Below are 15,178 nucleotides of genomic sequence, written 5' to 3'. Positions count from 1 at the left end.
AAGCACCTCGCGACCTGACGTCAGATCCCCTCTCCTCCCATCGCGCCCGCCGCACCCTCCCCCACCGCCCCGAGGCAGAAACAAACTTTGTGCAGAGCGTGGCCAGCTACGCCCACCCTCGGGGGCGGGCCCGCAGAGCCAGGGGGCTTCGCCCCGCCCACGCGTCGGAGGGGGCGGGCCCGCGGCACCTCCTTCCTGCGCCCACCCACCTTAGGAATGCAGCATGGCCCGGGCCCGGGGCGGAGCGGTGGGACCAGGGCTCTCCGAGTCAGCTCCAGGGCAGGAAGTGGCCCTCTCCTCCTTTCAAAGAGTGTTTCCGGAGCGCCTACTGTGTGCTCCTCCATGGGGGTGGGGGCACTACCGGGCACAAAGGGTGCCAGTCCCCGTACCTTTGTAAGTTCGCTTCCTCCTCTGGGAGCTTGCCCTTGTGGGGATGGAGAAACTGAGGCTCAGTAGGCTCAGAGTAACTCCCAGGTGCTAAGGGACCAGTTGTTGTTTTGTCCGCTCGTAAGACAAACGGCGCGGCGAAGACCACTTGGGATAAAACCCCAAGCCTAGCGCAGAGGGTCGGCCAGGGGTGAGTACAGGCTGCACCCCAGGAGCGTGGGTGAGGCAGGTACCGTGTCGCAATTTGGAGGTGGCCGCAGTTACTCGCTGGTCCCTGCCTTACCACGTGTGCCAGTGTCCTTTGGCCAGGTGGGTCTAATGATAGAGCCCCGAGCCATTCCCTTGGTGGCTAACCCCAGTTGGAGAGGGTGAGGCTAGGCGCTTCCAGCGGTCCAGGCTAGGGTCATTTTTCCTCAAGTTTTCCTTGCGTCCAAGTTCCCTGACCGACTGACTGTCTCTTGCTGTCTGCGTAAGTGTGGCATAGCCTAATTCCAGCTAACAGGCCTTTTCTGGGTTTGTGATCAATAGGCCCAGAAACCTGAGACCCACGTGCCAGAACCAACAGCATCCGAACAGTCTTCCCTTGATTATTATTTTTTAAATGCTGTTATCTTCTAATCATTTTACTGTTGAGTTTGGGTCTTGGGTCGGACTTAAGAGTGGTGCACCTGTAAGTGACAGAGACAACAGCTGTCATTGCTGCAGCAGACTCAAGCTCTTGTTTTTCGTTGCACTGTAGTCACAAAAACTTTGGCAACCAAAGTTAAGTTTTCTTCCCAGAAGGCCCTAAGCCAGTCAGGATGCCGATTAAAAGCATCTTGAGGTGGGTTTCATAGAAGCCGGACTTGCCTGGAAATCCTTGAAACCAAGATGGCCATCCAAATTTGAAAACATTGCCCAGAACCCCCCTTTTTACTGATGGAGAAACCAAGGCTCGTAGAGTTGGTCACAAGCAATTTCTTAGCCAAGTCATATTCCAGCCACAGACCTTTGAAAGAATGAAGGAGATGGGAAATCTTAGGTAAGAAAAGTAAAAACCAATTAGGTCTTGGCAAAAAGCAGGGACCATCATATAGGTATGACATGGAGGGAAAATAGAGGGACAGCCCAGTGAATCTGAAGATGTGTCCTGGATCTCATACTAGGCATGTGCAGCAGGTATCTTTTCTTTGGGACAGGAGCCTCTGGTAGGCAGTCACAAGCCCACAGGACTCTCCACGGATTCCACCAGTGACCCCAAGTCTGCTCAGATGAGTGACGCGTTCCTCCCCATGGCCAGCAGCAGAGCGGACTGAATGCTGGGTGACAGGTCTGGAGTCTCCCTGACCCACTTGGCAGGATCCAGGGTTGGGGTGAGGGGGCTGGCTCTGTGTCAGGATTTGACATAAACAACTTCCCTAGCCTAAATATACCATGAACTCGACAGATGCCAGGTCTGTCTGCTCTGTAAATGTAGTTTAAGCTCTGTGCATCTTCACCCCAGGCATTCCCATTCCTGGGTTCATGATCCTGGGGCAGCTGTGCATGAAGTTAAAGCTTGCATGAATTCTTCACACTGCTGTTCTGGGAAAGCCAAACGTCTAGGTGCTCTTCCTGGGATCTGGATGGTAACTGATAATCACGGAACCATTCAATCCCGTAAATCTGTGTTCCAAGTCAGAGAGGTCTGGCATGAGTTTATTTTCAGCTAATAATATTCGGCCTAGAAGGGACTTTGGCCAGACGTATTGATAATCCTGACAAGCTTTTTCCAACTGGTGTTTGGTTTGGTTTGTAACAAGTCTCTCTGTTTCTCAGGCTGGCCTCAAACTCCGGTGCTCAAGGATATTCTTGCTTCAGGTTCTCAAATAGCACTGCACACGTGAATCCCCATGCCTGATGGTAAGTTATTATTATTTCTCTCTCTTCTTATTTATTTATTTATTGAGATGTGGGGGGTCTGGAATCCTTCTTGTACTTCAGCTTCCTGAGGCTGTTTGTCCTGCCACACCTGGCTCTCATCTAGTTTTGGTACAGTCAATCTTCTCTAGCAAACGTGAACTTGAAATCCAGCACTATGGATACACACGACTGTTGTGGCAAGAAACCTTTCCCCCATGCCCCCATACAGTAAGAAACTGTGCTGAGCGAGGTGGCTCACGCTTTTAATCTCAGCACTTGGAGGCGGAGGCAAATTGATCTTTGTGAGCTCAAGGCCGTCCTGGTCTACACAGTGAGTTCCAGGCCAGCTAAAGGTACACTGTGAGACCTTGTCTCAAAAGAGAAAGCTTCAATGCTCAGATCTTCCATAAAACGGAAAAAAAAGGAACCCAGTGACTTGGAGGTTTTCTCAACAGCTCCCTCAGGCCTGTGTGTCAAAGCATGTCAGTAAACCCAGCACTCCAGAGGTGAGGCAGGAGAATTGTGAGTTCAAGGTCAGCCTTAGCTCTAGAGCAGTGGTTCTCAACTTTCCTAATGCTGTGACCCTTTAATACAGTTCCTCATGTTGTGGTGACCTCCAACCATAATATTATTTTTGTTGCTACTTCATAACGAAATTTGCTACTGTTATGACTCATAATGTAAATATCTGATCCACAGCATGTGACACTGCCCCCAAAGAGGTCACAACCCCAGGGATTGAGAACCACTGCTGTAGAGCAGGAGACCCTGACTGCATCCATCCCTGGAAGGAGAGAGCCTTCCTGATAATGAGCTCTGGGTCCTGACCTCAGGGGAGGGTCTAGAGTGAGGCAGGAGAGTGGCTACTGGTTCATTTTCCTCTATACTCTGCTCTATAGCAAAGAACTGCAGGTCAGAGAAGCTCATGGTGGGGAGGCTCTGTCTCCAAGCTGCCAGTTCCTAGGGTACCAGATCACAGAGGTGCAGTAAATGTCACAGGAGTCTGCTTTGATTGGAAAAGAAAAGAATCACTGGCCACTGCCCTAGTTATGGGAGTGGCAGAGGGACTGACTATGACAGGCAGTTACCTCACGTGAAGAGGTCTGGGATCCTGCCCGGACCTCTCTTCTAGAGACTTAGGAAGAGCTTAGAGATCAGGTGGAATGGATGGAGGAGGAGCCACAGCAGGCCAGTCTTCAGGATGGAGATTGTGGCCCATGTGAGGTTCTTGTCTCCATCCCATGTGGATTCCCATTTAACTGCTTCTTAAAAGCTGTGATACCCTGTTGGTCAAGCACATGTGATTTTAGCTTTCCTGTAGTTGAGTTTCTTCGCTTACCTAGTTCCCTCCCCCTCCTCCCCCTGGTGCTGGGATAGAATCCAGGCACTCCTGCGTGCTAGCAGTCTTCTCCCATCATATAGGCGCTACACCCCCTTTGATCCTACATCAGAGGGCCAACAGGTGGCAGTTGCCATGGCCTTTATTGGGCAGTCTGCTTCTGACATTAGGAGAAGGATACAACGCCTAGAAGGTCTGCAAACGTTGTCTTTGCAAGACCTGGTTAAGGAAGCAGAGAAAGTGTACCATAAGAGAGAGACTGAGGAAGAAAAAAGAGAAAGAGAGAAGGAGGCTGAGGCTAGAGAAGATAGACAAGATAGAAGGCAGGAAAGAAATTTAACTAGGATTTTGGCTGCATTTGTAGGTGGTAAGGAAGTTTATAGAAAAGCGGGAGGAAATAGACAGACAGGGTACATGGGCAACACAGGGTTGAGAAGACCTCAGAATCCTGAAGGACCTTCACGACCACCTCTAGATAAGGATCAATGTACATACTGTAAAGAAAAGGGACACTGGGCAAGAGACTGCCCCATGAAAGAGACACCAGACCGCCCAAGATTCTCACCATAGAGGATGATGATTAGGGGAGACGGGGCTCGGACCCCCTCCCCGAGCCTAGGGTGACCCTAACTGTGGAAGGGACCCCTACGGATTTCCTTGTTGATACCGGAGCAGAATTTTCAGTCCTGAAAGAGCTACTGGGAAAATTAAGAAACAAGAAAACCAGAGTGATTGGGGCCACTGGTCAGAAGCCGTATTCTTGGACCACTGATTGGAGGGTTGATCTAGGAAGAAGCCAAGTAACCCATTCCTTCCTCGTCATCCCTGAATGCCCCACGCCATTACTGGGAAGAGACTTACTATCAAAATTAAAAGCCCAAATAAGCTTTCCCTCGGAAGGAACCACAGTCACTTGGTAAACCCCCACCTCTATCATTTTAGCTCTAAAATTAGAAGAAGAATACAGATTACATGAGCCTCCAGCCCCATTGAGAAAAGTACTGGAAGGAACCTGGTTAGAGGGATATCCCCAAGCTTGGGTAGAGACTCGGGCATGGGAGAGGCAAAAAGGGTGCCTCCCATCATCGTGATGCTAGAAATGGTGTGACTTCTATCGGGATACGACAGTACCCTATGAGCAAGGAGGCCCGAGAGGGCATCAGGCCTCACATTCAAAGACTCTTGGAACTGGGTGTTCTGGTCCCCTGCCAGTCTCCCTGGAACACTCCGTTGCTGCCAGTTAAAAAGCCAGGCACTGGGCTGGTGAGATGGCTCAGTGGGTAAGAGCACCCGACTGCTCTTCCAAAGGTCCAGAGTTCAATTCCCAGCAACCACATGGTGGCTCACAACCATCTGTAAAGAGATATGGCGCCCTCTTCTGGAGTGTCTAAAGACAGTGACAGTGTACTTACATATAATAAATAAATAAATCTTTGAAAAAAAAAAAAAAAGCCAGGCACTAATGATTATCTACCAGTGCAAGATCTAAGAGAAGTTAACAAAAGAGTACAAGACATTCATCCTACTGTCCCTAACCCTTACAACCTGCTCAGTTCTCTCCCCCGTGACAGACAACGGTACACGGTTCTGGACTTGAAGGACGCATTCTTTTGCCTGAAACTACATCCCATAAGCCAAGTGATTTTTGCTTTCGAGTGGAGAGACCCAGATTTGGGACAGGCTGGACAGCAAACTTGGACACCTTTGCCCCTGGGATTAAAAAATTCTCCTACCCTCTTCGATGAGGCCCTCCACAGAGACTTGGAAGCGCCCAGTAGCCTATCTGTCAAAGAAACTGGACCCCGTGGCTAGCGAATGGCCCTCCTGTCTACAGGCACTAGTAGCCACAGCTGTGTTGGTGAAAGATGCTGATAAATTGACTATGGGCCAAAATGTGACAGTGGTGGCCCCGAACACCCTTGACAGCATTATTCAGCAGCCACCATACCGCTGGATGACTAACCACCCGGATAACCCACTACCAGAGCTTGTTGTTGACTGAGCAGCCGCCACTTTACTGCCTGAAGCTAATGAAACCCCCATACATCACAGTGAGGAGATACTGGCAGAGGAAACTGGGACTCAGCCATACTTAACTGACTGACCATGGCCCGGAGCGGTGGCCTGGTTCACCAATGGAAGCAGCTTCATGGTAGAAGGTTATTGCAGAGCCGAGACAGCGGTAGTGGACAGGTAGTCTGTTATATGGGCCAGCAGCCTGCCTGAAGGAACATCAGCCCAAAGAGCAGAACTTATTGCCCTAACTCAGGCTTTAAGGCTAGCAGAGGGAAAGGCTATTCATATTTACATTGACAGCCAGTATGCCTTTGCAACGGCTCATGTTCACGGAGCAATCTACAGACAGTATGGACTATTGACTTCCCCTGGAAAAGACATCAAAAATAAAGAAGAGATTCTTAGTTTGTTAGAAGCTGTCCACTTGCCCCGTAAGGTGGCGATCATTCATTGCCCAGGACATCAAAAGGGAACCGGACCGATAGAAAAAGGAAATCAGATGGCAGACCAGGTGGCTAAAGAGGCAGCACAGGGACCAATGATTTTGGTAATTAAAACCACACCCCAGCTGGTTGAGGAGATCACAGAAAAAAAGATCCTCACAGAAGAAGAGGGGCTGGAATACTTGACTAATATACACCACCTCACTCACCTGGGACCCAAAAAGATGACAGAGCTAGTCAATAGATCCCCTTACCATATCCCTAGACTACAAAAGGCAGTAGAAGACCTAGTGAAAAACTGTCGAGCATGTGCCCTCACCAATGCCAGGTCCAGCAAGTACCACGGCGGAAGACACTTATGAGGAGATAGGCCTGAGACTTACGGGGAGGTCAACTTTACTGAGGTCAAGCCAGCTCGATATGGGAATAAGTACCTTCTAGTTTTTGTAGATACCTTTTCAGGGTGGGCTGAAGCATTCCCCACCAAGAGGGAAACAGCTAATGTAGTGGCCAAGAAGATACTCGAAGAAATCCTTCCCCGTTTCGGGATACCTAAGGTAATTGGGTCAGACAACGGGCCTGCCTTTGTCTCCCAGGTAAGCCAGGGATTGGCCAGACAGCTGGGGATAAATTGGAAGTTACATTGTGCTTACAGACCCCAGAGTTCAGGACAGGTAGAAACCCCCTCGCCTATCTATGTGACTGTAGAAAATAGAACTTGTCCTGATGTTTCCTCCATTCCCTCATCTCGCCTCCTAGCCTGGCTGAAGGCTCTCGAAATCGTGAGGAAAGAAACCTGGGAGCAGTTGAAAGAAACCTATGCCACCAGCAACTTACCGTTTCCACATCAGTTTGAAGTGGGAGACACGGTCCTGGTAAGGAGGCACCGATTGGGGAACCTCGAGCCACAGTGGAAAGGACCCTACCTGGTACTATTAACTACAGCCACCACCCTTAAAGTAGAAGGAGTCCCCTCTTGAGTTCATGCCTCACATGTTAAGAGGGCTCCCCCTGAGACTGATCTCGTGATGAGTGGACCCTGGAAAAGACTAATACTCCTCTTAAGTTGCGCTTGAGTCGCAAGAGCGACTCAGAACAGAGACTTCAACCCTCATATTCCAATTCAACAAACTTGGGAAGTGCTTAATGAGGAGAGGGACACTGTATGGTCGACCACCACAGTACAACCCCCATGGACCTGGTGGCCTGACCTCGCACCTGATATCTGTAAGTTAGTAGCCGGGTCACTTACCTGGGACCTCCCCGACCACACCGACCTTCATAAACCACCACCCGATAAACAGTGCGTCCCGAGCGGGATAGGGAGCATGTTTGGGTGCTCGGGACAGTTCTACCGAGCCAATCTTTGGTCTGCAGAATTTTATGTTTGCCCTGGCCAAGGCCAACCACGAAAGCTTCGGCATCAGGTCCCAGGTAGAGGTAGGATTCCAATAAGCTTCACCTGTGGTCTCGCAACCCCATGCAGCACAGTAAAAGTCCGGTGCCCCTCCACACTGATGCCGAAGCTTTCGTGGTTGGCCTTGGCTGGTCATAGCTACTGCCCCTTTTTAGCTATGACCAGCCAAACCAAGGTGAGAGAGATAGTTCTAAATACCTTGAGAGCGGGTGTGCCTGGTTCAACAGCCCTAATGGACNTTGTAAAGATAACTATTGCAACCCCATACGTATAAAATTTACTGGCCAAGGGAAACGAGAACGCCAGAGCTGGCTTAAGGGAAACAATTGGGGTTTGCGATTGGACGCAGTAGGGAAAGACCCTGGATTAGTTTTCAAAATCAAATTGACTGTGGTGAGTCCATCCCCAGTGCCCATAGGACCTAACAAGGCCCTCCCAGAGCAGGATCTCCCTGCCAAACCCAAACCCCTGGCTCCGATAATTGAGAACCCCCTCAAGGTCGTCACCCCCCCAAGATTCCCCGACCACAATCTCCTCAGATCCCTAGACGGGACAGAGACTGTTCAACCTGATTAGAGGAGCCTTTTATGCCCTTAACAGCACTGATCCAGATGCTACAGCTGACTGCTGGCTATGCCTGTCCTCTGGCCCTCCCTATTATGAGGGGATCGCCCTTAATGGAGATTTTAACACAACCACCAGTCATGCTTCCTGCTCATGGGGAACAGAAAGAAAATTAACCCTGACTGAGGTGTCGGGAAAGAGCCCTGGTCTCTGCATAGGGACACCATCCCCTTCCCATCAACACCTATGTAACCGAACCCATCCTGTATCTAGGACAAGTACCAGCCATTACCTTGTACCAACACCAGTCGGCTGGTGGGCCTGTAACACGGGACTCACACCGTGTGTATCAACTAATGTGTTTGACTCCTCCAAAGATTTTTGTGTCATGGTTCAGCTTTTACCCCGCGTATATTATCATACTGCCTCCAGCCTAGAAGACAAATATACCAATAAGAGAATTAAAAGAGAACCAGTTACCCTTACCCTAGCTACATTGATGGGGGTAGGTCTCACAGTGAGAGTAGGAACAGGGGTATCAGCCTTAATTGAGGGTAGACAAGGAATCAAGTCCTTGAGAGATTCTATAAATGAAGATTTAAGCATGCTAGAAAAATCTATCGATGCATTAGAGAAATCCTTGACCTCCCTGTCAGAAGTAGTATTACAAAACAGAAGAGATTTAGATTTATTGTCTTTAAGGGAAGGTGGACTATGTGCAGCCTTAAAAGAAGAATGCTGCTTCTACACAGACCACACGGGGATAGTCAGAAACTCTATGCAGAAATTGAGAGAAAGGCTAGAAAAGAGAAAACGAGATCGGGAAGCTCAACAGGGATGGTTTGAGTCGTGGTTCTCTAAATCTCCGTGGATGACCACTTTATTTTCTGCTTTGGCTGGGCCGCTTCTTATTATATGTTTGGCATTGATCTTCGGGCCCTGCTTAATAAATCAGGGAATTGCTTTTGTTAACAGTAGAGTGAATGTAGTGCAGCTTATGGTGCTCCAACACCAATATCAACCTATAGTGAAGATAGAAGAAGAATATGATTCCTACCCACCACATGAGGATACAGCCCTTTAAAATTCTAAGATTAGAATTATTTAGTAGAAGAAGAGGGGAATGAAAGAAAGAAAACCAAATTCAAGGCCCCAGACAGGCCAGCACAAAGGCTGTTCCAGGAACTGACTGGCCATAAAGATAAGAGAGGCATGCAAGGACAATCTCTGGACAGGCCCACTTTAGATTGGGCCACCTGGTCTGGTCTCCTTCTGATACGGTTTGAGTTTAACCAGATGCTCTGCCGCCATAGATAAGCACCCTCCCTTTAGAGTTATTGTTATCCTGACTCACACTTACCGCTTGCTGATGTTTAAACTGTCCAATTATGTGTAACTGCGCCAATTTCCCCTATCCCCCGACTTTTTTTCCTATATAAACCCCTAACTTTTGAGCCTCAGGGCCGATTCCTCTGTCTCCTGTGTGAGACACTTGTCGGCCCGGAGCTCTGTCATTAAACTGCCTCATGTGTTTGCATCAAGACGGTCTTTCATGTTTCCTTGGGTGCACACCATCCCGAGACTTGATGGGGGGGTCTCCCCATGGGGGTCTTTCAGTACACGGAGAGGAGCAGCTTCATGGTTGAAAGTAAGCGAAAAGTGGGGGCAGCAGTGGTCGACGGGAAACAAACCATCTGGGCCAGCAGCTTTCCTGAAGGGACGTCAGCCCAAAAAGCAGAGCTGATCACACTCCTTGCGACTGGCGGAGGAACGAATAGCAATATCTACACGGACAGCAGGTATGCTTTCGCCACCTCTCATGTACATGGGGCAATTTATAAACAGAGGGGGCTACTCACATCTGCTGGAAAAGATATTAAAAATAAAGAAGAAATCTTGAGCTTACTAGAAGCCATACACTTGCCAAAAAAAAAAACTGGCCATTATACACTGCCCTGGTCACCAGAAAGGCCAAGATGCCATAGCAAAGGGAAATCAGATGGCTGACCTAGCCGCCAAACAGGCAGCCCAGGGAGCTATGATTCTCATGACTAGAGAGAAAAACAAGGAACCTAAGCACCATTATGAACTCAGAAACGCAGCAGGCTTTAACTACACGCCAAAGGATCAGGAACTGATAAACAAACTACCTGAGATATCAGGGTATTCTCCCCATGGAGTAGCAAGGACCCAAGATGGTGGCTCAGTCTTGCCCACCAAGGAAGGACAACAATATGTAGCTAATTTACACTGGCTCACGCACCTGGGAACCAAGAAGCTCAAGGAAATTGTTAAGAGCTCAAACTACTATGTTATAAAACTGTCTGATGTTGCCCAGGATATTGTTGATAAATGCAAGGCCTGTGCTCTCACCAATGCCGGGCACCACAAGAGCGCCCCCAGAAAACAGCTAAGAGGCGACTGCCAATGTTGTGGCAAAGAAGATTAGAGGAAATCTTCCCAAGATTCGGCATCCCTAAGGTAATCGGACCAGACCATGGCCCTGCCTTTGTTGCCCAGGTAAGTCAGGGACTGGCCACTCAACTGGGGATTGATTGGAAATTACATTGTGTTTATAGACCCCAGAGTTCAGGACAGGTAGAGAGGATGAATAGAACATTAAAAGAGACCTTGACTAAATTGGCCTTAGAGACCAGCGGGAAAGACTGGACAGCCCTCCTACCCTTTGCTTTGTTCTGAGTACGGAACACCCCAGGGAAATTTAAGCTCACACCCTTTGAGCTCCTCCAGAGGGAACTGCCCCCCTTAAAAGAAGCAGGAGGAATACTTGACCCTGATGCCCATTTTTCTCAACTTCTGCTAGCTTGTTTGAAGGCCCTAGAACTGGTCAGAAAGGATGCCTGGGAACAGCTAAAGGAAACATACAAGCCAGGAGCCACTGTGGTGCCTCATAAATTTCAAATAGGGGATCCTGTCCTGGTCCAGCGCCACTGATCCGGCAACCTTACCCAGATGGAAGGGACCCTACCTGGTGCTACTGACAAGCCCCACCGCCATCAAAGTTGACGGCATCCCAGCTTGGATCCATGCATCCCACATAAAAACGGCCCCTCCTGCAGCCTTAGATGACTCCTGGAAGCTGGAGCGGACTGTTGATCCTCTTAAGCTACACTTACGTCGCTTGTGCCTCACTGAAAGCTAAGAACCCCCATCAGCCTATGACTCTTACCTGGCAGGACAATCACAAACTGGGGACATTGTTTGGTCTACCACCAAGGTTGCCCCCCCCTAGGAACTTGGTGGCCCCCTTTGTTTCCTGAAATTTGCTCCCTGATAGCAGGATTAGACTTTTGGGACATTCCTGTGCTAATGCATGAGGAAATACCCTCGGTAGAAGTGCATTTACAAAAGCGGTCCCTTCACCAAGGAATAGTTAGGGCCAACACATAGCCGATCACCCGGGATGTAAAGATAGACCCACACAGGAAAAACTATGGCAGACCTCCTTTTATGTTTGTCCCAGAGATGGGAGATCTAGGTCAGAGATACATAGGTGTGGAAGACTAGAACATTTTTATTGCAAACAATAGGGATGTGAGACTTCCGGATATACCCATTGGAATCCCACGTCCTCATGGGACTTGATCACTGTCTCCAGGAGAAATAAGGGCTTAGATTCTCTCAATATCACCTTTACAGATCCAGGGAAACAGTTTACTGATTGGCCTAAGGGACGTACCTGGGGGCTCAGATTTTATATGCAAGGATGGGACAATGGCTTCATTTTCCACATTCGTCTCAGGGTTGAGAGCCCTCCCACTATTCTTAGCCAGGCAAAGTACAGGAGTCTCCTCCCCAACGAGTACTACCACTACTCCCTCCTTCCACGATTCCCGAGGCCCAACCCCAGGGGACGATCGTTCCTAGCGCAGAAACCTCCACCCTGCCTCCTACTACTGGTGAAAGACTCTTAGGTCTCATTCAAGGGGGTTTTAAGGCTCTCAGTGTTACAAATCCTAAATCTGCGACTTCATGTTGGCTCTGTTTGGCAGCTGGGCCCCCTTATTATGAAGGAGTGGCAGCAGATGGATCAATTACTATGACTTCAGATGCAAGCCTCTGCCCCTGGGGGCAATCTAAGAATAGGCTTACCTTAGCCAAAATTTCAGGATCAGGGAAATGTATAGGGGTTGTACCTTCTTCTCATAGGAATAGTCCAGGTATGCAACCATACCTGGACTATTCCTGCTTCTTCTAAAAACCAATATGGCCTGGCAACCATTATTGGTGGGCTTGCAGCTCCAATTGACTCTCTGTGTTGCTACTGCTGTTTTCGATCAGTCAAAAGATTTTTGCGTGTTAACACAATTAGTCCCTAGGATATACTACCACCCTGACAACGAGGTCCTAGACGCTTACGATTTCAAAAATACCAGAAAGAAGAGAGAGCCTATCTCCCTCACCCTCACAATGGTCATGGGTTTGAGATTAGCAGCTAGAATTGGTACGGGGACCACTGCCTTGGTAACTGGAGCCCAACAACTGAAACAAGGTCTAGAAGGACTGAAGGCAGCAATGACAGTAGACATTAAGGCTTTAGAAAAGTCAGTTAGTCAGTTAGAAGAGTCTTTGACCTCACTCTCTGAAGTAGTCTTACAAAATAGAAGAGGCTTAGATTTATTATTCCTCAAAGAAGGAGGATTATGTGCAGCCCTAAAGGAAGAATGCTGCTTCTATATTGACCATTCAGGAGCAATTAGAGACTCTATGGCCAAACTCAAAGAAAGCTTAGGAAAACGAAAACGAGAGCAAGAAGCTAATGAAGGATGGTTTGAAGGTTGGTTCACAAAATCCCCATGGATGACTACTTTACTATCTGTCCTCATGGGCCCCATATTAGTTTTGCTTCTTTTATTTACTATAGGCCCCTGCATAATTAACAGGATAATGGCTTTCATCAGACAGCGGGTCAGTGCTGTACAGGTTCTTATGCTGCACCAACAATATCAAAAATTAGAACAGGCTGTACTGAGTCAAAGGTTTTATTTTCCTAGTTCTATGATTAGAACTATGTGCTAGAAGGAGTGGGGAATGTAAGACCCCAACTCAATGTGTTTCTTAGACCCCTAGAAACGAAGCCCAGCATGGAATTCTTTGTTCTTTCACCTTCAGCCTGAGAGAAAGATGACCACTGGGTGACCCACACAGGCGCCTGACCCATAGTGTAAGGGACCAAGAATGTTTGCCAAAGATAGCCTGTAACCTTTCCGAGAGAGATGAGCTGTAATTCACCATCCCCATTTTTACTATGTTTACTCAGCTTCCCCATTCTCTGTGGTCTTATCCTCCCCTCACTTTATGGTTTATTCTTTAAAAACCCTCAACTGCAACTGCTGGGGGTCGATCTCCTCTGCCCCTGTGTGGGCGGGTTATGAGCTCGGCCTCAGCATGCTGATTCCTGAATAAACTTCATGCAATATTGCATCAAGAACGGCTTCTCTAGAGTTATTGGGGCATTGGCTCATCCCAGGACTTGAGTGAGGGTCTCCCCGAAACGGGGGTCTTTCAATTATCTTGCAGTCTCAGCTTTGCCTTTGGTGATGACAATAATTCTGTAACCTCCAAGTTGTTTGTTAAAAAAGCTCCCAGTACTCGGGAGGCAGAGGCAGGTTGGTCTCTGTGAACTCAGGGCCTGCCTGAACTACATAGTAAGACCCTGTCTCCAAAAGTAAGACAACAGTTATGATGCTGAGAGATGTCCGTGGGTATGAAGGCACTCTCTTCCAAGGCCGGAGACACTTGTGGTACAAGGAGAGGACTAACTCTTGCACTATCTGACTTCCACACACGTGCATGCTCACACGTATACACACACATATATACACACACAAATGTAATTTTACAAAGGGGCCTGGGCATGATGAACTCAAGGTCACTTCACATCCTTGGCATTCTGCCATCTAAGGCTTATGCTTTTTGGTTTTTTTTTTAAAGACCTATTTATTTTATACATATGAGTACACTGTAGCTCTCTTCAGACTCACACATCAGACTCATTACAGATGGTTGCTGGGAATTGAACTCAGGACTCTGGAAGAACAGTCAGTGCTTTTAACTGCTGAGCCATCTCTCCAGCCCCAGGCTTATGCATTTTTAAAAGTGTGTGTGTGTGTGTGTGTGTGTGTGTGTGTGTGTGTGTGTATACACATACATGTGACTAATGACCCACAATTTAGGCAACATTTGGGGTTTATTTAATCTGCATGTTTGGTAGGCGAGGAGTATAACTAACAGTTGTATCTGGAAAGACTTCCTAGAGTGAGCTCTGCCTTGCTCTGCTTCTGCTTTGTAGGATTTTCTCTCTCTGCAGGCAGCTCGCCTCAGAGGCATGTCTGTGTGCTTATTACTTCAGTCAACTTGGAAGTGTTGCAGGGGTGTGGTCAGACTTGGGTGTAGGTGCCGGGAGGCTCTTTCCTTGCTGCTGTCTGACTCCTGGGGCACAGATCAAGTACTGCAGTGGAATAGTGTGCATTTAATTTAGGAATAAACAGTTTTACTGGTCAGGGTGCAGCTCTGTGGTAGAGTGCTTACCCAGCATCTGGAAGGCTCTGGGCTCTATCCTCAGCATTGAAGAGGACTTAGGGACGGTGGAGGTGGCTCAAAGGGCAAAGGCTCCTGCTGCTGCAATGCATAATGGTCAGTGTTTGGTCTCTGATATCCACAAAGTGTCCTCCATGCTCCCCCCCCCCTCCAGCCTTCCACAGTGGGGTGAATGCCTCCTCAATATGTAAACAAGTAAATATTAAATGTATAATTGAGAGGATTTAGAGTGGGCTGGAGTGATGGATGGCTCAGTGGTCAAGATGCTACTCTTCCAGGGATCCCAGGTTAACTCCTAGTGTCCATATATGGCAGTTCTAGGGGGGATCTGATGCCCTCCTCTAGCCTCTGTGGGCACTTGCATGCACATGGTACACAGACAAACATGCAGATGTAAGATCCTAAGAAAATATAAAATGGCCGCTAGACAAGTCTTACCAGAAATAAGACCTTGAGGACTTTCCAAAGAAGGGTGTACTGGCTAGTTTTGTGTCAACTTGACACAGCTGGAGTTATCACAGAGAAAGGAGCTTCAGTTGAGGAAATGCCTCCATGAGATCCAGCTGTAAG

At 48.4% G+C, this 15,178-nt stretch overlaps 1 pseudogene; it reads left to right on the top strand.

The window, feature by feature from the left end:
* The first annotated feature begins 9,649 nt into the window (after positions 1 to 9,649).
* Positions 9,650 to 15,178, top strand: part of LOC110307425 — a 40,499-nt pseudogene continuing 34,970 nt past the window's right edge.

Source organism: Mus caroli, chromosome 2 (assembly GCF_900094665.2).
Source record: "Mus caroli chromosome 2, CAROLI_EIJ_v1.1, whole genome shotgun sequence".
Lineage (NCBI taxonomy): Eukaryota > Metazoa > Chordata > Mammalia > Rodentia > Muridae > Mus > Mus caroli.
The sequence above is the reverse complement of the archived record's forward strand: the minus strand, read 5'-3'. Positions and strand labels throughout refer to the sequence as shown.